The 25,193-nt window shown below is 46.6% G+C and overlaps 1 protein-coding gene and 1 non-coding gene across 3 annotated transcripts in view; one reads left to right on the forward strand and one right to left on the reverse strand.

Moving 5' to 3' along the window:
- Positions 1–25,193, reverse strand: part of ATP6V1C1 (ATPase H+ transporting V1 subunit C1) — a 192,925-nt gene that overhangs the window by 121,033 nt on the left and 46,699 nt on the right. The window lies entirely within an intron of this gene.
- On the forward strand, positions 11,385–11,456 carry TRNAE-UUC (transfer RNA glutamic acid (anticodon UUC)). The gene has a single exon. It is a non-coding gene; the product is annotated as a tRNA-Glu (tRNA).

The following is a 25,193-nucleotide window of genomic DNA, read 5'->3' on the forward strand; positions in this document are numbered from 1 at the left end:
GTTAGCAAGTGTAGGCAGTACTAGCCCAGCCTTGGCCCCTGGGATCCCTTACACTATTGCTGGGTGCCTCTGTCCTGGCTCCTGAGTGCCTATTTGTGATGGTCACCCCATGACTCTCCAGCAGCCCGCTCTTGGGCAGCTGGAGGGAGTCACAAGTGCTTGGGAGTTGACCCCTCCTCTAGTTACCTTTAGCCGATGACTGACTGAAGCAGGAATATGAACCTGTCGCTCATTTGCTTCAAGGTGAAATAAGCTCAGAGGCAGGCTTTGCACTGCAGAGCTCCCCTATGGGATGAGGTTGAGGCTGAGACTTTACCTAAAATCCCACCCTTATTTGCCTTCTTTCCCATCACTGCTCTGCTTCCCCCATGCCCTTACTTGTTTCCCGTGGGAGCATCTCCTTAATAAATCATTGCACTAGAATCCTCTTCTCAGGATCTAGTCCAAGTGAGCCTGACCCAAGACAACAAGTAAGTAAATATGTAGTGATCAGCTGAGATCAGTCTATGAGATGTCGACTAAAAAAATATACAATCTGAAAGCTGAGAGCTAAATTTTATTTGGGGTGAAATTAGGACTTAAGCCTGAGAGACAGCATCTCAGGTAGCCCCAAGAAACCGCTCCAAGGAGGCAAGGGGGGTAGCTAGGATATATGAGTTTTCACAACAAAGAGGAGGTAGCAGAAACAAAAGGTTTACAGATAACCAGATGTACAGAAAACCAGTGTCTAAGGGAAAACATAAAGGTCAGGACTCAGTGGAATCACTCCTTTGATACGCTTTCCTGAATGCCCTCAAAGCTCACTGGCCCACCCTTGGGAGTGGCTGTTCTTACAGATGACACCTTTTGTTTTGTCCACTAACTGCAGCCCAGGAGAGGAAAGGGGAAATAAATATCAAAGATAGAGCATAAAAGTGAAGGGGGAGGTGCATGCAGCCATGCACACAGTTTACAGAAGTTTGCTTCTGGTCTCGTGAAGGTTATTACTAGTCACAGACATCAGTCGTCATTGATGGATTTTTGTGCTTTTCTAGATATGAGGAGATGCAAGAACTGGGCTCATAAAATCTTCTCCTAAAAATAGCTAACTATCTGAAGACCTGTTCTTCCAGTTTTCCCAGAGGACAGAGTGCCTCTCTCCCGGTCTCCACCCTGAGCTCCACTCAGGGGGTGCTGCGGGTCAGCAGCTGGAGTGGCTCAGGTTTTACTCCATGTAGAGGCTGATGGCAAGTGCCAAACTCCAGTTCACAGAGGAAAGGAATACTATGATTGAGAAAAACGAAGGGACCTGTTCTAGACAAGACCCAAGAAGGGGACAGTTCAGCCAAGAGGAAACCAGATACACGAAAAACCAGGACAAGTGTATTTCGGGCAGAGGGAATGAAAAGAACAAAGTTCTCAAGGTATGAAAAAACTTGGCACCAGGCATGTTCTAGGAATTGTCCAAAGACTGTAGGGATGGATGGCAAGTAGTGACAGGGATGGGGCACAGGAGGGCAGGGGCCAACTCACATGCAGCCCTGGAGACTGTGATGAGGACTCTGGAGCTTAAGTGAAATGCAATACCACTGGAGAGTCTTCAGCTGTGGTGTGATAATCTGATTTATTTATTTATTTTCTTTTTAGGGCCGCACCTGCAGCATGTGGAAGTTCCCAGGTTAGGGGTCAAATTGGAGCTGCAGCTACCGGCCTGCACCATAGCACCAGTATGAGATGTCGAATAAAAAAATATACAATCTGAAAGCTGAGAGCTAATGCAACCTATGCTGCAGCTCCCGGCAATGCCCGATCCTTAACCCACTGATTGCGGCCATGGATCAAACCTGCATCCTTATGGATACTAGTCAGGTTCTTATCCTGTTGAGCCACACTGGGAAGTCCTGATTCACTTTGTTTGTTTGTTTTAGGGCCACACCCGTGGCATATTGAGGTTCCCAGGCTAGGGGCCAAACAGAGCTGTAGCCGCTGGCCACAGCCACAACTCCAGATCTGAGCTGCATCTGTGACCTGCATCACAGCTCACCACAACACTGGATCCTTTGACCTACTGAGCAAGGCCAGGGATTGAACCCGTGTCCTCATGGATGCTAGTCAGATTTGTTTCTGCTGTGCCGCAATGAATGTGCCACAACTCCCCTGATTCACATTTTTAAATGAGTGCTCTGGCTATCTGGCATAGATTATGAGCGAAAGTAAGAAAGGCAGATGGGAGGAGTTCCTGCTGTGGTGTAACATGGATTGACAGCATCTTGGGAGCACTAGGACACAGATTCAATCCCCAGCCTAGGAGTTCCCGTCGTGGCGCAGTGGTTAACGAATCCGACTAGGAACCATGAGGTTGCGGGTTCGGTCCCTGCCCTTGCTCAGTGGGTTAACGATCCGGCGTTGCCGTGAGCTGTGGTGTAGGTTGCAGACGTGGCTCAGATCCCGCGTTGCTGTGGCTCTGGCTTAGGCTAGTGGCTACAGCTCCGATGCTCTGGCGTAGGCTAGTGGCTACAGCTCCGATTCGACCCCTAGCCTGGGAACCTCCATATGCGGCCCTAGAAAAGGCAAAAAAAAAAAGTCAATCCCCAGCCTAGCACAGTGGGTTAAGGATCTGGTGTTGGGGCAGCTGCAGGTTAGGTTGTAACTTTGGCTCCGATGTGATCTCTGGCCTGGGCACTCTTTATGCCTCAGGGTTTGGGGGCGGGGGGAGAAAAAAAGAAAAAAGAAAAGCAGCTGGGAGACCAAAGCAATAATCTAGTAGTCAAAAGAGAGGTGGGGTTGACTGGGACTAGGGAGGTAAAAATGGCAAAAGAAAAGGTCTATTTTGGAGGCAGAATTGACAGGGCTTGCTGATGGGTATCGGCAAGAATTAGTTAACAGCCCTCAGGCCTTTGGTCTTAGTAGGTGGGTGAATGGTGATAGCTTTCAAGATAAAGATCACTGGGAAAGAATCTGGATTTAGGGACAGAGAAGCCCACACAGGATCTAATTCTTGCAAAAGCCCTTCAATGAATGTGGAAACTGAGGCAGGGTGAAGTAGCCGGCTCCACTTTACAGCTAATACGGAGTAGAGGAGAGCTGAAACCCTGATCTGAATACTGATTTTTGGCAACTCTGGGCTGTCACAGCAGGTCACTAGAGTCTTATTTGCATAACAGGCTCTCTGTCCCCAGGGAATAAAACTACAGGCTGGCTCATGCTAGATGCTGAGGTTAAAAGAGATGGGGGAGGAGTTCCTCTGTGGCACAGTGGGTTAAGAATCCGATTGCTGGAGATCCCGTAGTGGCTCAGTGGAAACAAATTTGATTAGAATCATGAAGACTTATGTTCGATCCCTGGCTTCACTCAATGGGTTAAAGATCTGATGTTGCTGTGAGCTGTGGTGTAGGTCACAGACGAGGCTCAGATCTGGTGTGGCTGGTGCATAGGTCGGTGGCTACAGCTCCAATTCAACCCTGGCCTGGGAACCGCCATATGCCATGGGTGTGGCCCTAGAAAGACTTAAAAAAAAAGAATCTGACTACAGTGGCTCTGGTTGCTGTGGTGGTATGGGTTCAATCCCTGGGCCGGTGTAGTGGGTCAAAGGATCCAGAACTGATTCAATCCCTGGCCTGGGAACTTCCATATAATGCAAGTGTGGTCATAAAAATAAAGAAATAAATAAATTTTAAAGAGAGAGGGAAAGAGAGAGATGGGGGAGATGAAGCCACTCTAACACTTCAGAAGACTAAGCAGGGAGCTCACCTTGACAGGTCTTTTTTCTTTTCTTCTTTTTATGGCTATACCTGCAGCATATGGAAGTTCCCAAGCTAGGGGTCAAATGGAGCTGCAGCTGCAGGATTACACCACAGCCACAGCAATATCAGATCTGAGCCGTGTCTGTGATGTATGCCACAACTTGAAACAGTGGATTTTTAACCCATTGATTGAGGCCAGGGATCAAACCCACATCCTCACGGACACTATGCTGGGTTCTTAACACAGTGGGAACTACTTGACAGTTTTTTTGGTGTGTCTTTTTTTTTTCATTTGAGGGCCACACTTGAGACATATGGAGGTTCCAAGGCTAGGGGTCCAATCAGAGCTGTAGGTGCCAGCCTACACCACAGCCACAGCAACGCCAGAGCCGACCCATGTCCATGACATAACCACAGCTCACGGCAACGCCAGATCCTCAACCCACTGATTGAGGTCAGGGTTGAAACTGTGCCCTCATGGAGGCTAGTCAGATTCGTTTCCACTGAGCCATGACAGGAACTCCAACATTTTTTGTTTGTTTGTTTGTTTGTTTTAACTCCTATCAAAGGTTGGCTGAAAGAGCATCAAACAAAATCACTTACTATTTGGGTCAGAAAGTGACGCCTGTTCCCAGCTTCAGGGGAAGCTATGGGGCAAGAGGGGTTGCAGGAGGGCCTGGCGGGGATTCCAGTGGCCCCTTCCTCAGCCATCAGCTTCAGCACTTCCAGGCCCCTCCTCACCCTGCAGTCCTCACTCTGGCCAGGATCAGCGACCTGTTGTTTTCTGAAGGCAGGGAGTGCTTTCACGCCTTTGTCAAAGACATCGGTGTTCCCTTTACAGGGAGCCAGGCACAGGGTTCCTCCCCGACCCTATACCTGATGGCAACACTTCCTTCTCCTCTAGGATTTAGCTCTGAAATTAGCTTCCTTGTGAGGTCGTCTTGACTTCTCCAGGCAGTGTTAGTCACTTCTCTATTCCCACAGTGTCCTGTTGAGGCCTATGCTGTGGATTTAACTCTCCCCAATTTGCAGGCAGGGAAAATCTGAGCCCATAGAGCAACTGAACAGTGGGGAAAGGTGCAGGGCTGGAGGTGGGCACTAAAAAATTCAGCATCACTTGAACTACACAGAGAAAGAGAGTTTCCGGAGGACCCTGCCAGGCCTGCCTGGACAAGGACAGGGATCCAGGAGTGATGGCAGGGAAGGTGGAGTTAGGGAAGACCCATTGAAAGGGCCTAACATGGGTTATTTTACGCTGCTTCTAAAACATTTCCCTACAGAGCTTCACAAATTGAAATTATTTCCTGATGTGTCTTTTCTTTGGAACTTCTAAGAGGATGGGGACATGAGCACCTGACTCAATTTGTCTGCCTTACTCAAGAAGATCCTGAGTGTGGCTTTCACCCAAGCGCCCCGCAATCATCCTAACTGCATACAGCACTGAGCAAAGCAAATTCAGAACTAGTCCCTGCTTTATAACTGTCATGAGTTCCTACCCATATGTGCGTTCGTAGAATTTCCCATTCATGCAGCACCTTACAATTCACAAGCTGCCAAAATGCTGCACGCTAATTTTCACACAAAATCAGAGTGACTCTGCTGTACACTCATGTTACACATGAAACTGAGGCTCCAAGAGGTGAGGTACTTCAATAGGACATCACAGAGGAGGACCAGAACCCAGATGCCACCAACTGAAAGTCCAGAAGTCACCTAAGGAATGACTAAGAGATGCTCCCTGAGGAAAGGCCTTGCTTCCACCCTTCTAAAACCCTGAGAAAATTCTAATTGCTTGACCTTCAGAACTCAGGAAGATCTTTTTGATTGTGGTTTGTGTCCTGGCCAAAAAAAGCATTATTACAGAGCCTTGTGATGACAGGGGCAGTTTGCAGCATGCCCTAACCAAGCCAGGAAGAGCTCCATCATAGGTTGATAAATAACCCTGCTTCCATAAACGAGAGATGATTCCAGAGAAAATAAATATACAACAAATTGCTCCCTGTTGTAGGAATGTCCCAGTGCGTGAGTATCATCAGAAGCATTTTAGAAAGAAGGAAGAAAATGCTGTTAGGGGATAGGAATAGGAGATACTGCAAACAAGTACTGAGGAAAAATACCAAAGAGCAAAAATCAGGATTGAACCATTGGAAAAAAGAAAAACATGTAGAATGTGGTCCAACAGAAAGGCCTTGACATGTTAAAGATAAACACTTAACAATCTGAAAGTAAAAATAAAAAGAATTCGAGGTTCAGGATTAAATCAATATGTACTGAATCCCCCAGGGTGATTGTCCCATGGGAGACATTAATGACAAGAGAGGGAAAAGACTGTAATATCTGGAGTTCCTATCGTGGCGCAGTGGAAATGAATCTGTCTAGGAACCATGACATTGCAGGTTTGATCCCTGGCCTTCCTCAGTGGGTTAAGGATCCGGTGTTGCTGGGAACTGTGGTGTAGGTCGCAGACATGGCTCAGATCCTGTGTTGCTGTGGCTATGGTGTAGGCTGGCAGCCTGGGAACCTCTGTATGCCATGGGAGCGGCCCTAAAAAAGCAAAAAAAAAAAAAAAAAAAAGACCATAATAGTTGTATTTATTGAGTTCTTGCTAGATGCCAGGTGCTGTCCGAGGTCTTTAAAGATATAATACCATTTAAGGTGCACAATGACCATTTAATTGTGTTGAAAATTATACAGATGAGAAGTTAAGGCATAGACAGTTTAGGTGCCTTGCCCAAGGTCACTTAGCTGGTTGCTGATGAAGGAAGTATGAAACCTGAGGCGCTGTTTGTTTGTTGTTTTTGTCTTTTTGCCATTTCTAGGGCTGCTCCTGGAGCATATGGAGGTTCCCAGGCTAGGGGTCTAATTGGAGCTGTAGCCACCGGCCTAGGCCAGAGCCACAGCAACAGGGGATCCGAGCCACATCTGCAACCTACACCACAGCTCACGGCAACACCGGATACTTAACCCACTGAGCAAGGCCAGGGATGGAACGTACAACCTCATGTTCCTAGTCAGATTCGTTAACCACTGAGCCACGACGGGAACTCCAAACCTGAGGCTCTTGAGCTGATGCTCTTAAACTCTATGCCCTGTTACCTGGTGCAGGTGGCCTGCCTTGACAGCTCAAGGTTTACAAAGTCAGTACTCAGATTCCTCTTTACAAAGTGATCCTAGCAAATGTGGGGGTGGGGAGGAATGGAGGAGAGCTCTCTGGAGTCGGAAATGATAAAACACAATTTAAATTAGCTTAAGCTAAAAGGGAGATTTTTGGCAGCCAACTGAGATGGCTCTCAGAATGAAGGATGAATTTGATAGCTAAGCTGTGGGGCTCAGGCAACAGAGATTCTCTGAGAGTTTAGCTCCTGGAATCAGGGATTTGAAGGGCCTCATGAAGCTCCACCTCTCACCCTATTTCTCTCCTTGGGTTGATTTCATTTCTCTTATGGCAGGAGGGTTCCTTCATGAGGTTAGAGTTAGCCTTTGGTAGTCCTGTGCTCCCAGCCTAGCAAGCAACTCCACAAGCAGAGAGGGAAAAGTCCTCTTCTTTCCCAGCTTCTGTCCCTCTTCCCCCAACCAAAGTAAAAAAAAAAAGTTCTCAGGGAAGAACTGTGATTGGTCCAGCTGGGCCATGTGCTCAACCCTGGGCCAATCATTGTGGCCTGGGGGCAGGGTCCTATGACTGTTAGCTCCCACCCATTAGGGTCAGATGGGGCTGTGGTGGAGTCTTTCCCAGAAGAAAGGAGCTGCTATTTTGGAGAGTTAACACAACAAATATCCATGAGAAATTGGACTACTGGCAAGAAAATTACAAACGTCAGAAGAGATGCAAAAACAGCCAAAGATCCAACAATTAGATGGCAAGGACAAAATACTCAATAAGTTTTGGAAACACTATATAATGAAAGCAAGATTTTGGTATGATGAGAGGACATTTATCTAACAAAGTAGAGGGTCTAAAAAGCAATTTAAGAGATGAATAAAGATGCCAGCTCTGAAACCTTTAAATAGTTCTATTATTAAGGCAGAAGCATTCTGATAAAGTTGACTAATGCAAGGTCATGCTCCTAGTTTGTGCCCACTAAATCATTAATTCATTTTGATGACAGGTTTTATTAGAAATTACTGCTTGCAGCACTTACATATTTATAACATATATTTTTAGCAGAATAATTTGCATATGTAAAGTTATGCATAAATGCAACCAATAATAATTTATTACAGAGTCATTGGGCTTATATTTCCTCATTCATGTATGCATTTATTCATTCCTCTGCTAGTTACTGAGTGGATACTTTACTTCGGGGACTTTGTTGGGCACACCTGGTTTCCGCCCTCAAGATGCTGAGTTTATTTTTTATTATTTATTTATTTATTTATTCTGTCTTTTCTAGGGCCACACCCGCGGCATATGGAGGTTCCCAGGCTAGGGGTCCAGTTGGAGCTGTTACCACAGGCCTACGCCACAGCCACAGCAACATGGGATCTAAGCCGCGTCTACGACCTACACCACAGCTCACAGCAACACCGGATCCTTAACCCACTGAGCGAGGCCAGGGATTGAACCCAAAACCTCAGGGTTCCTAGTCGGATTTGTTAACCACTGAGCCACGACGGGAGCTCCCAAGATGCTGAGTTCAGGGCTAGAGACAAAGCCATACATAAATCGTGCCTGGACGAGTGTAGAGTGGACACTAGTGCACTGCCAGATCCCCTCTTCAGGACTAAGACACTCTGCTCCCATGTATAGCAGTGTGTTAATGTTAAAGGCCCAGAGATGAACCCGCACTCAGGAACTGCCCTTGGCTGATGGGAGCTGCTTCCTCCACGGTTATGTCCTCTAGGGCTGGGGCAGTCTACACTCTATGACTGCCCGATGACTGCTTGTTGAGAGGGTACAATGACCAGCCTTCTTGCCTCCATTGGAGGCAAAACTGAAGGGTCGTCCGAGCCCTCAGGTCCGGGTGGGATCAGCTGAGGCCTCTGCTGCAGCTGTATCACAGTTAACTCCTTCCTTTGCCGGGTCCTGTTCTCTCACTCCCCGATGGGTGCTGTCCCTGAGAACCTTCTCCAAAACACCCTACATGCAGATCTCCATTTCTGAGCTTATTTTAAAGGACATGCCACCTAAGACAAGGTACAACTTAGAAAATTCTTCTCAGGGAAAGCTGTCACATCCACAGAGTTGCCAGATCCCGCGTTCTGGTTAGCAAACACTGGTCCCTGTGGAGCAAGTCTTTGTTGGGAGAAGAATCACCTGCATGCTCTCTCCACTTTGAGTACATGTAGGAAAGAAGCTACCCTTTGCTTTGGAGAAAGAAAGTTCTAGGATATTCTTTGTAACATGAGAAAGCCTAACCCTCTCAAGTGCTTCAGTGTGCAGAGCTGGTCTGCTGGGGAGAAAGAGTATTTTGCACAGGAGACCAGGAGTCTCCCAGGAAGGGAGCAACAGAGATTTGGATCCTCCGCCCTGTGATGTGAGGTTCAAATTTTTTTTTTTTTTTTTTTTTAGGGCCGCATCCATGGCATATGTAAGTTCCCGGGCTAGGGGTCCAATAGGAGCTGCCGGCCTACACCAGAGCCACAGCTACGAGGGATCCAAGCCACATCTATGACATGGCTCACAGCAATGCCACATCCTTAACCCACTGAGCGAGGCCTAGGATTGAACCCCCATCCTCATGGATACTAGTTGGGTTTGTTTCCACTCACCACAACAGGAACTCGGATTCAATGTTACTAATGTAATGTTATGTGATGACTGGGATGGTGAGAGAGGAGGAAAAAGCTTCTGAGAGGAATTTACTGGGAGCAAAGCAGGAGGCCCTGGGAAGCCTTTGTGTCCCAGGCAGCCTGATGTGGAGGGTGGGCTTGGAGGGAAAGAGTGAGCACAAGCTTGTAAGTTAAAGAGCAAAAGAAATATTCCTGGCGGAGGACAACACTGAAGGAAGGGAGTCATCTTCCCTCAGAGGGCAGCCTGGCCGGTGAGGAATGTTAACTTGCAAGCCTATCATCTCCCAAGCAGACAAACACACACTGTTTTATAAAACCAACTTTTGCTACCAAACCTGTGAAGCACTAACAGCACCAGCCCACGGTGGAAACTGGGGGGTCTACCAGGGCACTGATGAGGTTTTTCCAGTTGCCTTTCTCGAGTGTGGATGACTGAAGTTCCCACTAATTGGTGAAGGGAGGCTGTGCGTAGTTCATTTAACAGTCAGATGAGATGTGTTTACATTGGTACTTCAATCTGGTGAAGGAGGTCGTACAGGTTACAAATCATTTCAAAACAATGTGAATTGTACTTTAAAGAGGAATGACGACTCTCAGGGAGGAAGCCTTCCCAGAGGAGGGGAGCCAAGCTAAGTCCTGTGGGCTGACTAAGAGTGTGAAGGTGGATGACGAGGTACGGATGCTGGTTAGAGGGCAGCCCAGAGTTCCCAGGACAAATGAAGGCATACTGTCTCCTGTAAACAATCTGTGTGGGAGAGTTCCCCTCCTGGCTCAGCGGAAACAACTCTGACTAGTATCCATGAGGACGCAGGTTCGATCCCTGGCCTCGGTCATTGGGTTAAAGATCTGTGTTGCTGTGAGCTGTAGTATAGGTCGAAGACAAGGCTCGGCTCTGGTGTGGCTGTGGCTGTGGTATAGGCAGGCAGCTGCAGCTCCGATTTGACCCCTAACTTGGGAACCTCCATATGCCACAGGTGCGGCCCTAAAAAACGACCAAAAAAATAAAAATAAAAATAAAAACAATCTATGTGGATCTGGAGCCCAGGAAGCACTGAAGGAGTAACTGCAAGAAAAGGAAGACAGTGGGGGAGATCCTGTTGTGGCTCAGTGGTTAACGAATCCGACTAGAAACCCTGAGGTCGCAGGTTCGATCCCTGGCCTTGCGCAGTGGGTTAAGGATCCGGGGTTGCGGTGAGCTGTGGTGTAGCTCACAGACTCAGCTCGGATCCTGTGTTGCTGTGGCTCTGGTGTAGGCCAGTGACTGCAGCTCTGATTAGACCCCTATCCTGGGAACCTCCATGTGCCGCGGGAACGGCCCTAGAAAAGGCAAAAAGACAAAAAAAAAAAAAAAAAAAAAAAAAAAAAAAACCGGGAGAGCGGAAGGATATGACCTTGAAACTTGCCCAGGTTACCAAATCTTGTCAAGAAGAGCTGGGGGAGTTCCCGTCATGGCGTGGTTAACGAATCCAACTAGGAACCATGAGGTTGCGGGTTCGATCTCTGCCCTTGCTCAGTGGGTTAACGATCTGGCGTTGCCCTGAGCTGTGGTGTAAGATGCAGATGCGGCTCGGATCACGCGTTGCTGTGGCTCTGGCGTAGGCTGGTGGCTACAGCTCCGATTGGACCCCTAGCCTGGGAACCTCCATATGCCGTGGGAGCAGCCCAAGAAATGGCAAAAAGACAAAAAAAAAAAAAAAAAAAAAAAAAAAGAAGAAGAAGAAGAAGAGCTGGAATTCCTGATTTTTATCAGATACCCAGATTTTTTTAAGTTGGCAAATATTCCAAATTTTTAAAAAATTGTGGAAGCTAAAAACATCTTTAGACAGGCTACAGATCTTTACTTTGTAACTTCTGCTAAACCAAAGAGAACTTTTAGACAGAAAAGTGGAAAGATTAGATTTGCATACTAAAAGTTCACTCTTGGCAGGGAGTTCCTAGGTGGTCTAGTGGTTAGGATTTGGCACTTTCACTGCTGTGGCCTGGGTTCAATCCCTGGCCTGGGAACTGAGACCCCACATCAAGCTGCTGCATGCCATGGCCAGGATAAAAGTTTACTCTTGGCAGTATGATTCGAGAGAGTAAGAGACTAGACAGGAAGACAGGTTAACCCAACAACAAATATTTTGGGACGTCTGTGTGTGATGAGAGCTGGAGTCACAAAAGTGGGTGGTGAACCTGAGCTTGGTGTGGGAGATAAATCTTATTAACCCTCACACAAATGTGTAATTACTCCAGGGAAGAAAAGGGGAGGGCCTAAACTGTGGGGAAAATGGAAGAGAACAGATTAAAGAGATATTTGGAGAGTTTAGTAAAAATTTTAGACAGGGAAGAGAGAGAAGGGCAGTTTTGAGGTCTTACTTGGGTGTGCTGTGTTAGAAGCATAAACACCATCACAGGGAACTTTGCTTCATTTGAGAGTTACAGAAACAGAGTAAGCATGGTTTAAACGGACAGAGCAAAAGAATGAGAGCTAAGATTTATATTTTAGTTTTTGTCCTGAGGCTTCCAAAATGTTGTTATACTTGCTTCTTAAGACAATACCTGCCCTGCTTATGTACCAAGGCACCTGGATTAGTCAGGGTTCTCCAGAGAAACAAAACTAGTAGGCCTGGGGGGTAGGGGACAGATTTAGTTATTATAAGGAATTGGCCCACGCGATTATGGAGGCTGACCACTCCCCAGATCTGCAGTCAGCAAACAGGACCCCAGACAGTTGATGGTCTATTTCTATTCTGAAAGCAAGCAGGTTGAAGACGCAAGAAAAGCCAATTTTTGTGTGTGTGTGTGGTCTTTTCTAGGGCCGCACTCGTGGCATATGGAGGTTCCCAGGCCAGGGGTCTAATCCAAGCTGTAGTTGCCAGCCTATACCGGGGCCACAGCAACACTGGATCTGAGCCACATCTGCAACCCACACCTCAGCTCAAGGCAACACTGGATCCCCAACCCATTGAGCAAGGCCAGGGATCGAACCTGCAACGTCATGGTTCCTAGTCAGATTCGTTAACCACTGAGCCACGATGGGAACTCCAAAAAGCCGATGTTTTAAGTTCAAGTCCGATTGCAGGGAAAAAACCGGTGTCCCATGTCCAACACAGTCTACTTTACTGAGTCTATGGATTCAAAGATTAATTTCTTTCCTTCCTTCCTTCCTTCCTTCCTTCCTCCCTCCCTCCCTCCCTTTCCTTTCTTTTGTTTCTTTCTCTCTCTCTTTTGATCTTTTGTCTTTTTAGGGCCACATCCATGGCATATGGAAGTTCCCAGGCTAGGGGTCAAATTGGAGCTGCAGCTGTGTGACCTACACCACAGCTCATGGCAATGCCAGATCCTTAACCCACTGCGTGAGGCCAGGGATCAAACCCATGTCCTCATGGGTACTAGTCATGTTCGTTAACCACTGAGCCACGACGGGAACTCCTCGAAGGTTAATTTATCCAGGAACACTCTCACAGAAGCACCCAGAATAATGTTTGACCAAATGTCTGGGCACCCTTTGACCTAATCAAGGTGATACACAAAATTAACCATGACAGCACTTTTGAATATACAGTGAAGTAATTGACATGAAACTAATGAACTAATTCAAGGACCATATAAATACAATGCAGTAAGTAGAGAAATATTCACTGTCCATAATGTATACGTTGCACACTCTCTGTTGCTTAATAACGACATGAAACTAAATAACGACTTCAGTATGAACACGTGTTTGACCCTGATGAAACTGTCATAAAGAACAGAGAAGAGTGAGCTGCCACTGAAAGGAGTGCATGATGCTTAGGGATGGAGGGCAAGGGTGTGTCTGAATCCAGCTGACATTCAAATATATCAGAACAACTGATATCAGTACTCATTTGAATAACTGGAACTTCTTCAAACACTGGGTCACTTTTTCCTTGGGGGTGGGGCCTGAGTGCAATGCAAGTGGCGATAATCTCAGGCTGCTCCAGCCATGGCCTGTTGTCACGGTCTCAACTGGCTCCTTTAGGGCTGTCCTCTCTGGGGCCTTGAGGCCACTTTTCGCTCCTGCTCCCAAGGGGGATCAGCAGCTGTGTTGCGGGTGTTTGCATGGCTGTGTGACAAGCCTGTGCTACTGAGGCACCCACTGGCCAGGAGATCGGAGCCTGTGTTAGATCCATTTGTGACACCAAGCATGGCACCAGGAACTGCAGCTCTGTGCCAGAGAGTACCGTCCTCTTGCCCTGTTTCTTGCCATCTCCACTGCCTGTAGCCTTGTCCATGCCAATATCCTCTCCATTGGGTGACTGCTGTGGCTTCCTAACTAGATGTGATGCTCCGATGCTGGGTATTTTTCTAGGGTCTCTGAGATACTCTTCTAAACTCTTCTCTGTAATGTGGGGTTGGGATAATGCAAACGAAATCAGCTAGCTGGCTTCCTGTTAGGTTCTGCAATCTGAGGCATTAAAAGGAGAAAGAAAAGTGGAGGGAAAGAAGGGACTTCTTTCCTGTTTTTCACTTCCTGCTTTTCAGTGGTGCTCCAGTATTAGCATATAATTGGCCTCAGCTTCCAGAAGTGCTTTCAGCAACCCCTAGCTGCCAACTGCAGTTGCCAGACTCCCTCACCTTTCGGAGCTGTGCCGCAATAGGAGATCTTCTGATGGAAGCCTCAGCCAGACAGCACCTCCTCCTCTAAGGTCTGAGCAGGGCGGTGCTTCCCTCAGAGATCCAAGCACCAGCAACCTGGGCCCCCTCCACCAAGCTCCTAGGTACAGGTGACACTACCTGTTCTCCAGCCTTAGGAAGTAAGAGCTGCTTCTAGCAGTCATTAATCCCTGGGTTACTACCCTCTTCCTTTTTTCCTTTTCCTTTTTCAGCCTTCTAATGCCTGGGAAAACAATTCTTTCATTTTTAAATTTTTTTAGGGCCCCACCTGCAGCAAATGGAAGTTCCCAGGCTGGGGTCAAATCGAAGCTGTAACCACTAGCCTATGCCACAGCCACAGCAATGCCAGATCGGAGCTGCATCTGTGACCTACACAGCAGCTCAAGGCAATGCCAATCCTTAACCCACTGAGCAAGGCCAGGGATCGAACCCGAATCCTCATGGATACTAATTGGGTTCTTAACCGGCTGAGCCACAATATGAACTCCCACAATTCTTTATATTAAAGCCTCTCTATTTGACTTTTTTTTTTTTTTTTTTTTTTTTGATCTTCTCTATGGCCACACCCACGGCATATGGAGAGTCCCAGGCTAGGGGTCCAATCAGAGCTGTAGCTGCCGGCCTACGCCACAGCCACAGCAACATGGGATCAGAGCTGCGTCTGTGACCCACACCACAGCTCACGGCAACACTGGATCCTTAACCCACTGAGCAAGGCCAGGGACTGAACCTGCAGCCTCATGGTTCCTAGTCAGATTCGTTAACCACTGAGTCACGACGGGAATTCCTAAAGTCTCTCTATTTGAAATATCTAGGATGACTTCTGTTTCTGACTGGTTCGTGACTGACACCCCTTCTAATCCATTTTCCACTTAGCAGCTAGTTATCTTTTGAAAATGTGCCTCAGATTGCGCCACAGCCCCACTGTCCTAGTCAAGATGCTTGCTTTCAAACCACAGAAACCAGCACTGTCTAATTTTAAACAAAAGAAGAATTTACTGAAAATGACTGTGGAACTCAGAGCATCACGAGAAGACCAGAGAACAAGGTACAGAGGAAGCCTTGCACAACGGAGCTCCTGGGATGGTTTGCTGAGGATGCAGCCCCTGCTCCCTTTTTGTAGGACACTTACAGGTAGCCAGGCCCCAGTGGACATTGGTTATTATGCACGGGACTCTGCTGCCCTTGCACACTCATCCTTGTGCATTCCTGACTGTACCACTGTCACCCTAATAATTTCTAACTGACCTTGCATGTTTGAGATATGCCTGCATGATCCAAAGTCCCAGGTAGAAGCATTGATTGGTCTTGTTCTATGTGTCACCAGAGAGGAGAGAAAACACTTTTTCTTGTTTCTGCTTTCTATAACCCTTGGCGTCTATATTTCTGGGAACTAGGACCCTGCCTCCCATTAGTTTTGTGATTCCCCCAAATCAGAAGAGTGTTTGAATGCTGGCCAGCCAGTGACACATGCCTGCCATACTGCCTAGAACACTCCAATAGCTGCCGCTATCACCTGGAGTAAAATCCCCAAATCTGCTTTCACGGCTGGCATGATCTGGCCCATCAGACTTCCCACCCTCACCTCATGCCACTCTCCTATGCTTTGTGTTCCAGTCCCATGGAATTTCTGTCTGTTTCTTGAACATGCCACCCCTGGACTGACTCCAGTGAATCACTGGTCTCTCAGCCTGATGACCTGGTCTCTCTTTTCCAGGAACTTCCTTCTCACTTCCAAGTCTCAGCTCAAATATTTCTTCCTCAATGAAACCTTCCTAAAAGAGCCTCCTCCCAATTCTTCTTTCCTTGGTAGCACTTGTTTGTACCTACTGTTTTCTTGTGTTTAATTATCTGCCTCCTCTCATCTTGTCTGCTCCTGGGAGAGCGCCTGGCTCGGAGCAGGTGCTGAATATTTATTGAATGAATGGAGGGATGGATGACTCAATTTTGTTTACGACAGAATTCTACCTGTTTTTTTTTTTTCTTTTTAGGGCCACACCCATGGCATATGGAAGTTGCCAGGCTAGGAGTCAAATCAGAGCTGCAGCTGCCAGTCTATGCCACAGCCACAGAAATGCCAGATACAGCTGAGGCTGTGACCTATACTGCAGCTCATGGCAACTCTGGATCCTTACCCCACTGAGCAGGGGCAAGGATCAAACCCACATCCTCATGTTTGTGTGTTTTTTTTTTTTTTTTTTTAAGGGCCACACCTGTGGCATATGAAGGTTCCCAAGCTAGGGGTCAAATTGGAGCTGTAGCTGCCAGCCTACACCATAGCCACAGCAATGCAGGATCTGAGCTGAGTCGGTGACCTACACCACAGCCCATGGCAACACTGGATCCTTAACCCACTGTGCAAAGCCAGGGATTGAACCTGCGTCCTCACGGATGCTAGTAAGATTCATTAACTACTGAGCTAGTTGGCTTTGTTACTGCTGAGCCACAATGGGAACTCTGGATCCTGTGTTGCTGTGGCTGTGGCTGTGGCTGGCACCTACAGCTCCGATGGGGACCCTAGCCTGGGAACCTCCATGTGCCATGGGCGTGGCCCTAAAAAAAAAAAAAAACCAAACAATTTTGTAATGGAAGCAAAGGCAAATGGGATGACATGAATATTTTTTAACTTTTTGGTATCCATCCATGACATTTCCTTTAGAAGTTTCCCTGAAGAGTCAGGACTGTGAGGCGAGCCCTAAGGTTGTTTTGATCTTCTAGAGAAACTTTTTTTTTTTTTTTTTTGGTCTTTTTGCCTTTTCTAGGGCCACTCCCGAGGCATATGGAGGTTCCCAGGCTAGGGGTCTAATCAGAGCTGTAGCCACCGGCCTACACCAGAGCCACAGCCACGTGGGAGCCAAGCCACGTCTGCGACCTACACCACAGCTCACAGTAATGCTGGATCCTTAACCCACTGAGCAAGGACAGGGATCGAACCTGCAACCTCATGGTTCCTAGTTGGATTCATTAACCACTGAGCCACGATGGGAACTCCTGGAGAAACCTTCTAATGGCCACCTGCTAGAAGTCCTCCATTTTGTGAACTGAAGCAGAAGACAAAGTTTATTTTTATTTTTTTATTTATTTTTTGTATTTTTCTAGGGCCGCACCTGTGGCACATGGAGGTTCCCAGGCTAGGGGTCGAATTGGACCTGTAGCCGCTGGCCTACACCACAGCCACAGCAACGCGGGATCCAAGCTGCATCTACAAGCTACACCACAGCTCATGGCAATGCCGGATCCTTGACCCACTGAGCGAGGCCAGGAATTGAACCCGTGTCGTCACGGATACTAGTCAGGTTCATTAACCACTGAGCCATGACGGGAACTCCCTAAGATAAAGTTTAGATAAGGGAGACCACAAAGCCCACCACTCACACTGAGTATGAAAGAAGACATATAGCATCATTGTTATAAGCATGGACTTGGGTGTCAGAGAGACCTGAGTTCTACTCCTACGTCTGATTCTTATTAGCTGTGTGTTTGCTCACTCTACCATTTCCAGCTGTGTAAACTTGGGCCAGTCACTGACCCTCTCTTTGCTTCATTTTCCACATTTGCAAAATGGGAATAATAACTCAACATCATAGATCTGTTGTAAGGATTGAAAATGAATCAGTATATGAGACATTTAGAAAAGTGTCTGGCATATAGCTGGCTTTGATAAAGCAGAGTCTAAGCACAAGCTATTATTTTTGGCTTTGTTTTTTGTTTTTTTAATTACTCAAGGAATTTATTACATTTATAATTGTACAATGATCATCACAATCCAGTTTTATAGTATAAGCTATTATTTTTGTTAGGATCATGTTTGCCTATTGATAAAAGCAACTTCAACAAGCTAAAAGTTTATCTATCTTCCATGTAAATCAGAGGTAGGCAGCCCAGGGTAGGTATAGCAGTTCCACAGTCATTAGAGACCAAAGTTCCTTCTTTCTCCATCACAAGATACATGGTTTATATTTTCAAAGTCCAAGATGGCTTTTGAGGCTCTTGTCACCATACCTCCATTTCAGGTATTAGAGGAAGGAATGGAGGAGTTCCCATTGTGGCTCAGCAGGTTAAGAGCCTGACGTAGGATCTGTGAGGATGCATACTTGATCCCTGGCCTCGCTCAGTGGGTTAAGGATCCAGCATTGCTGCAAGCTGCAGTGTAGGTCACAGATGCAGCTCAGATCCTCTGTTGCTGTGGCTGTGGCTGGCAGCTGCAGCTCCAATTTGACCCCTACCCCGGGAATTTTCATATGCTTATGCCGAAGGTCTGGCTGTTTAAAAAAAAAAGAAGGAAAAGAAAAGAAAGAAAAAGAAGGATGGAGAAGGACCTTATGACAGAGTCAATACCTTTTTTTTGTTTGTTTGGTTTTGGCCATGCCCATAATATGTGGAAATCCTGGGCCAGGGATCAAACCTAGGCTACAACTGTAACCAGAGCCACATAGTGACAATGCCAGATCCTTTTTTTTTTTTTTTTTTTGTCTTTTTGCCATTACTTGGGCCGCTCCCGCGGCATATGGAGGTTCCCAGGCTAGGGGTCTAATCGGAGCTGTAGCTGCCAGCCTACGCCAGAGCCACAGCAACGCAGGATCCAAGCCGCGTCTGTGACCTACACCACAGCTCATGGCAAACGCCGGAACCTTGACCCACTGAGCAAGGGCAGGGATCGAACCCGCAACCTCATGGTTCCCAGTCGGATTCGTTAACCACTGCGCCACGAAGGGAACTCCCCAAATGCCAGATCCTTAACCTGTTGAGGCCATGAGGGAACTCAGGGAGTCAATACACTGTATTTTCCCATAAAACCCACATAGTACTTCTAGTTGCATTTCATTGGCCAGAACATAGACAGACACATGACCAGACCTAGCTATAAGGGCCACTGGGAAATGTAGTTTTTTCACTAGGGACATTATTACCCCAAATAAAGTTGGTATTGTGTTACTAAAGAAAGGGAATACGGATATTGCACCTTGTGCAAATTATTTCACTTCTCAAAATTTAAGTTTTGTCATTTGTGAAATAGGAACAATGGTTCATACCTCATAAAACTATCTGGTAAGTTACATGAAATAAAACCTAAAAACTACTAACACAGTGCTCAACACATGAACTAAACATTAGCTGTTATCATAAGAAGGACAGAGTATATCTCTGAAAACTTTAATAAGCTAGAGGGGGTTCCCGTTGTGGCACAGCGGAAACGAATCCGACTAGGAACCATTGGCCTCACTTAGTGGGTTGGGGATCTGGCATTGCCATGAGCTGTGTGTAGGTGGCAGATGTGGCTCGGACCTGGTGTTGCTGTGGCTGTGGCGTAGGCTAGCAGTTACAGCTCTGATTCGACCCCTAGCCTGGGAACCTCCATATGCTGCAGGTGCGGTCCTAAAAAGACCAAAAAAAAAAAAAAAAAAAAAAAAAGTTAGAAGAAACCAAATGGAACAAAAAGAAAAAAAAATATCCCTGCCAGTGGGGGGAAGAAATACTGATTAACTTCAGAAAGAAATCTACTCTATGGGCAGGTGTGCAGGTTTCTTCCTCCTTTTCACGGCTTTGGCCCTCTTTATCTTAACTGATTTTTCTCAGCTGACAACGTTCCAGTTTTAAGTATCACATCCTCCTCCTCTGCTACTAAGAGAGTGCCCGCCCCTGTGTCTGGGTGGGGCCATCTCAAATTCACTGTTCTGAACGTTTCTGGTCTCACCCACCATCCAATTTCTGTTCATCTGTGTCCAGTGTTCTAGACCAGGATTATGAACCTCGCTGATCCTCAAACTTACTCACTTAGTTCTGTAAAAATACAGACTCAGTCCCCACCCCAGAAATCAACCTGGAAAACTTCTATATCTGCCTCACCTGTGTCAAAATGTCTCTGGATTTTTTTGGACTAAATGACTCAGCAACTTGAACATCCGTATAATACAAGTGAATGTGTTTTGAGACACAAAAATGGATTGAATGTCATTAGTTGCCAAGCACTGTTCTAAGGACTTGGCATGGACTAGCTCATTCAGGTACTATCATTCTCCTTTATACAGACCAGGAAACTGAGGCACAGAGAGGGTAAGCAATTTGCTCAAGGTCACACAGCTAATAAATGAGGGGACTGGGAGCTCGGATTCAAGCCCAGGCAGTCTGGCTTCTGAGGGCCTGTGCACTTAACCTCTGTCCTCTACCAACATTTCCTCTCCCATGATCAGCCAGGTTCATGTTAAACGATCGTGGCATTCCAGGCAAATTATTTAAAGATGTGAATTGAATTCCTCCCAGCATTTATTAAGCAAATTGCAAGACATTCGTGATCATTTATCTTCTCAAGCATGTTGTGGTACAAATAAGCCTGCTATAAAAGTGTTTCAAGGCAGGCGTCAAAAATGGTGTTGAAACATACATAATTTTAAGGCCTCACCCACAGCATATGGAAGTTCCTGGGCCAAGGATTGAATCCGAGCCACAGCTGTGGCGACACTGGATCCTTTAAGCCACTGCACAGGGCGAGGATCAAACCCTCACCTCCTAAGTGACCTGAGCCCCTGCAGTCAGGTTCTTAACCCACTTACTGCAGCAGGAACTCCAAAACTGTATTTTTTATGTGTGCATATATGTTCACTATGATGGATACTTTTTATATAAAGAAATATATCCACCCCACACATATATAGATATTCGTGCTCCATAAGCCTACAAGTCTTGGTGAAAACACAGCAGGTGTGAAAGTTAATTCTGTGTGGTAACATCATCCTTTTTTAATTTATCTGAAAGAAGTATCTGAATTTTGTTTAATAAAAAATTCTTTTTTTTTTTTTTTTTTTTTGGCTTTTTAGAGCTGCACTCACAGCATATGGAGGTTCCTGGGCTAGCGGTTCAATCGGAGCTACAGCTGCTGGCCTACGCCATGCCAGATCCTTAACCCATCAATCTGGGTCAGGGATTGAACCCGCAACCTCATGGTTCCTAGTTGGATTCGTTTTTGCTGTGCCACAATGGGAACTCCCAAAAATTCTTAATTTAAAAATAAGGAATTTTATGTATTTTTACTCAAAAACAATGGAAGACAACTAACTCCTGTTTTCTCAGAGAATCTTACAAGGTCTTCACTTTTTTTTTTTTTTTTTTTTTTTTTGGTCTCTTTTTTTTAGGGCTAAACCTGTGGCATATGGAAGTTCCCAGGCCAGGGGTCAAATCAGAGTTGCAGCTGCTGGCCTATAGCACAGCCACAGCAACATCAGACCTGAGCAGAGTCTGCGACATACACTGCAGCTCACAGCAATACCAGATCCTTAATCCCACTGAGTGAGGCCGAGGACCAAACACAGGCTATTAGTCGGGTTCATTACCACTGAGCCACAAGGGGAACTCCTCACAAGGTCTTCATTTAAAAATTCTTCCTGTAAGACCCTTTGAAAGAAAAGCTGATGGAAGTATGGGACTATGAGGGGCTGGATTCGGTCTCTAGCAGATGTGGGTTTAAATTCTGGGTGTGAAGTTTCCTGGCTGAGACACAGATGTCAGACAGGTCACCTACTGGCCCAGCCTCAGGTATCTGCGTAATGATCCAGGGGCCAATGCATTTCCCAGAGCTGAACACATGTGTACAAGGGCTTGATACAAGGTAACAACTGTGGTGAGCAAGTGGCTGTCATCATTGGAACATAACAGAATTGTTACACGCCAATCACAAATCCAGCACCTTCTCGGCTCATAATGAAGATTGTAAATAAAGAGTTCCCGTCATGGCTTGGTGGTTAACTTACCCGACTGGTAACCATGAGGTTGTGGGTTCGATCCCTGGCCTCACTCAGTGGGTTAAGGATCTGGCGTTGCCATGAGCCATGGTGTAGGCTGGCGGCTACAGCTTCAATTTGATCCCTAGGCTGGGAACCTCCATATGCTGCAGGTGCGGCCCTTAAAAGTAAAAGGAAAAAAAAAAAACTTTGGAGTTCCCGTCGTGGCACAGTGGTTAACGAATCTGACTAGGAACCATGAGGTTGCAGGTTCAATCCCTGCCCTTGCTCAGTGGGTTAACGATCCGGCGTTGCCGTGAGCTGTGGTGTAGGTTGCAGACACGGCTCGGATCCCGCGTTGCTGTGGCTCTGGCGTAGGCCGGTGGCTACAGCTCCGATTCGACCCCTAGCCTGGGAATCTCCATATGCCGCGGGAGCGGCCCAAAGAAATAGCAAAAAGACCAAAAAAAAAAAAAAAAAAAAAAAAAAAAAAAAAAAAAAAAAAAAAAAAAAGATTGTAAATAAGCTACTAATTAGAGTTAAGCATCCACTCTTGTGAAGACATTTGAGGAAAGAAAAGTTCAGGCTGCCCTTGAGAATCTAGCTGAGGCTGGTTTTGTCTCTACAGGTATGTTATGTGGGACAGGCAATCCCTCCAAGCTTTGGCCAACAGCTTCTGAACCTTCTATTTTCCAAAACACGGATTCATGTGCACTCATACCCCTTGTCCCTTTCTGCTGTCTCTGTGGTCACCTGTTTCCATCCCACCCCTGGCCGTGCCACCTCTTGTGCTCCTGCTGCTCCTAAGCCCTTGCCTCCTCACTCTACTTCCATCTGGCTGTCTCCCAACTCACCCCCCGGTGCTGCTGAACCTGCTGTCCCAGAGGTTAGGCCGATATTCTTACTGCCAAATCCAGGGTTCAGCCTTATCTTCCTGGACCTTGCTTCATTACTCATCACTCTGGCCACATCTCCAGGCACCTTCCTCTCAGTCTATAAACACACTCCCATCTCCGGCAGCCTTCAAAAATACTAAAACATGAGCATCCTTGGTTTCACATCACTCTCTAGCAACTGCTACATCTCTGGAATCCAGTTTCTAAGTAACCAAGAGTTTGGATTCTGGAGACTTTGGCCCCCAGTTCTGCCACTTCTAACTGTACGACATTTTGCTCAACCTTTCTGTGCCTCAGTTTCCTGCTCTGCAAAATAAGGCTCTGGATAATATCTCCTGCCAGGTTGTTGTGAGAATTAAAAGCACCGACACAGAACCTTGACAAACAGAAGGTGGCCAACGACGTCCACTCTGATCTGAGTCCTAGTTCTCACCTTGTTCTTCTCACTTCCCTTTCATCCTTCAAGGTACCAGAACCTGGCTCAGGCCCGACCACTCCTGAGATCCAGCTTTGTAAAGGTCACCGATGACCTACTGCTTGTTAGCCCATGGCCCTCGGTTGCATTTGACATTATTGGTTACTTCCTCCTTCCTGAAACTCTCTGAATCTCATCTGCTGCCACTTCCTGCTGCACACGTCATCATGCCCTAGTTTCAGTGAATGAATAAACACATGAGTGCGTCTGTTTCTGACCTTCAAGCCTCTGCTCTCGCTAAAACTGCATAGCTGCCATTACCACAGAAGGCTGCCCTCACCTTCAAGGCCCGAGCCCCACTTGTCCCTCTCGTGCTCCAGATCCTCCTCTCCCTGCTGTCCTCCCCAGGCAAGGTATACTTATCTTTTAAGACTCCTCCCTTCCCCCAGGAACCCCTCCTCAACCCCTCCACCCTCCTCCCACCAAAGCTGAGTTAGATGCCCCTTCATGGCACTCAGAGAACATGCACACGGTTCTTATACTGCATTATAATCTATTGTCTGTCTCTCCCAAATGACTACAAGCAATCTGGTGCAACTCTCAGAATCATTTCTTATTCTTTTCTGAGTTTCCTTGGTTTTTGTTTTTTGTTTTTTGGTTTTTTTTTTTGCTTTTCAGGGTTGCACCTGCGACATATAGAAAATCCCAGGTTAGGGGTCCAATCGGAGCTGCCACTGCAGGCCTACACCACAGCTCAAGGCAACACCGGATCCTTACCCCACTGAGCAAAGCCAGGGATGGACCCCTCATCCTCCTGGATACTAGGTGGGTTCGTAGCCCACTGAGCCACAACAGGAACTCCCTCTCCGAGTTTCTAGCACTGACATGGTGTCGGATACATAGTAGGAACTCATAAATATTTATGGAATGAATAACCAATTAATTAATATCAGCACTCGTCTACATCCCTTGAGTCTTAGCTAGCAGGATACAGAGCAACGAGACGTACAAGGAGTTAGGAGGTTAGAAAGGAATCAAAAGCAAGGGGGGGAAATCCATAAGGTTTGACAACGTGTGGTAAGGAAGTTGGGGGAGGCAGGCAGAGTTTGGCAAGAGCAAGAGGGGCTGCCATGCAGAGAAACACTCAAAATGAAGAGGCCATGCCCTTGGAAAGGTTGATTTCACTAGGCTCTTAAGTTCTCTCACAAAATTGCTAGCTAAAAGGAAAGCAGAAGAAACATTAAGAAAAGAACATTCATTTTCCGTCTTGCTTCTTTCCAAAAGAGCACAGTTAAAACCACATTGCTGTTCCTGTTGTGGCTCAGTGGTTAAGAACCCGACACAGTGTCCGTGAAGATGTGGAGTTGATTCCCGGCCTCACACAGTGGGTTAAGGATTCAGTGTTGCCATGAGCTGCGGGGTGTAGATCACAGATGCGGGTAGGCTCCTTCGTTACTATGGCTGTGGTGTAGGCCAGCAACTGGATCTGCTCTTCAACCCCCTAGTCTAGGAAGTTTCGTAAGTCGCAGGTTCAGGTGTAAAAAACAAAACAAAACCAAAAAACACATTGCTAAGGAGTTCCCATTGTGGCGCAGTGGTTAACGAATCTGACTAGGAACCATGAGGTTGCGGGTTCGGTCCCTGTCCTTGCTCAGTGGGTTAACGATCCGGCGTTGCCGTGAGCTGTGGTGTAGGTTGCAGACGCGGCTCGGATCCTGTGTCGTTGTGTCTCTGGCGTAGGCCAGTGGCTACAGATCCGATTCGACCCCTAGCCTGGGAACCTCCATATGCCGCCGGAGCGGCCCAAAGAAATAGCAAAAAAAGACAAAAAACAAAAAAAACCAAAAAACACATTGCTAAAAAAAACTTCCAGATACATGCTATTTGTTTTTATGCCAGGAAAATGAGAAAGCAAAAATTTGTTTTCAAAACCATAGGAGAAATTCAGAACATTCCCTGCAGGTTGATAAAGATTCCCACAGGCACAGTTTATTATTTGCAAGCCAACTATTAGATCTTCAAGCACAGAACCCAAAGAATGCCTGCATTTTTAGTATCTTTGTTATCATTGCTTCTTCCTCCAACATTAGCAATT

The sequence above is a fragment of the Sus scrofa genome, chromosome 4, assembly GCF_054392235.1.
Source record: "Sus scrofa isolate SSC_HxYL_T2T_F1_AM1 chromosome 4, Sscrofa_HxYL_maternal_Yorkshire_Landrace_v2.0, whole genome shotgun sequence".
Lineage (NCBI taxonomy): Eukaryota > Metazoa > Chordata > Mammalia > Artiodactyla > Suidae > Sus > Sus scrofa.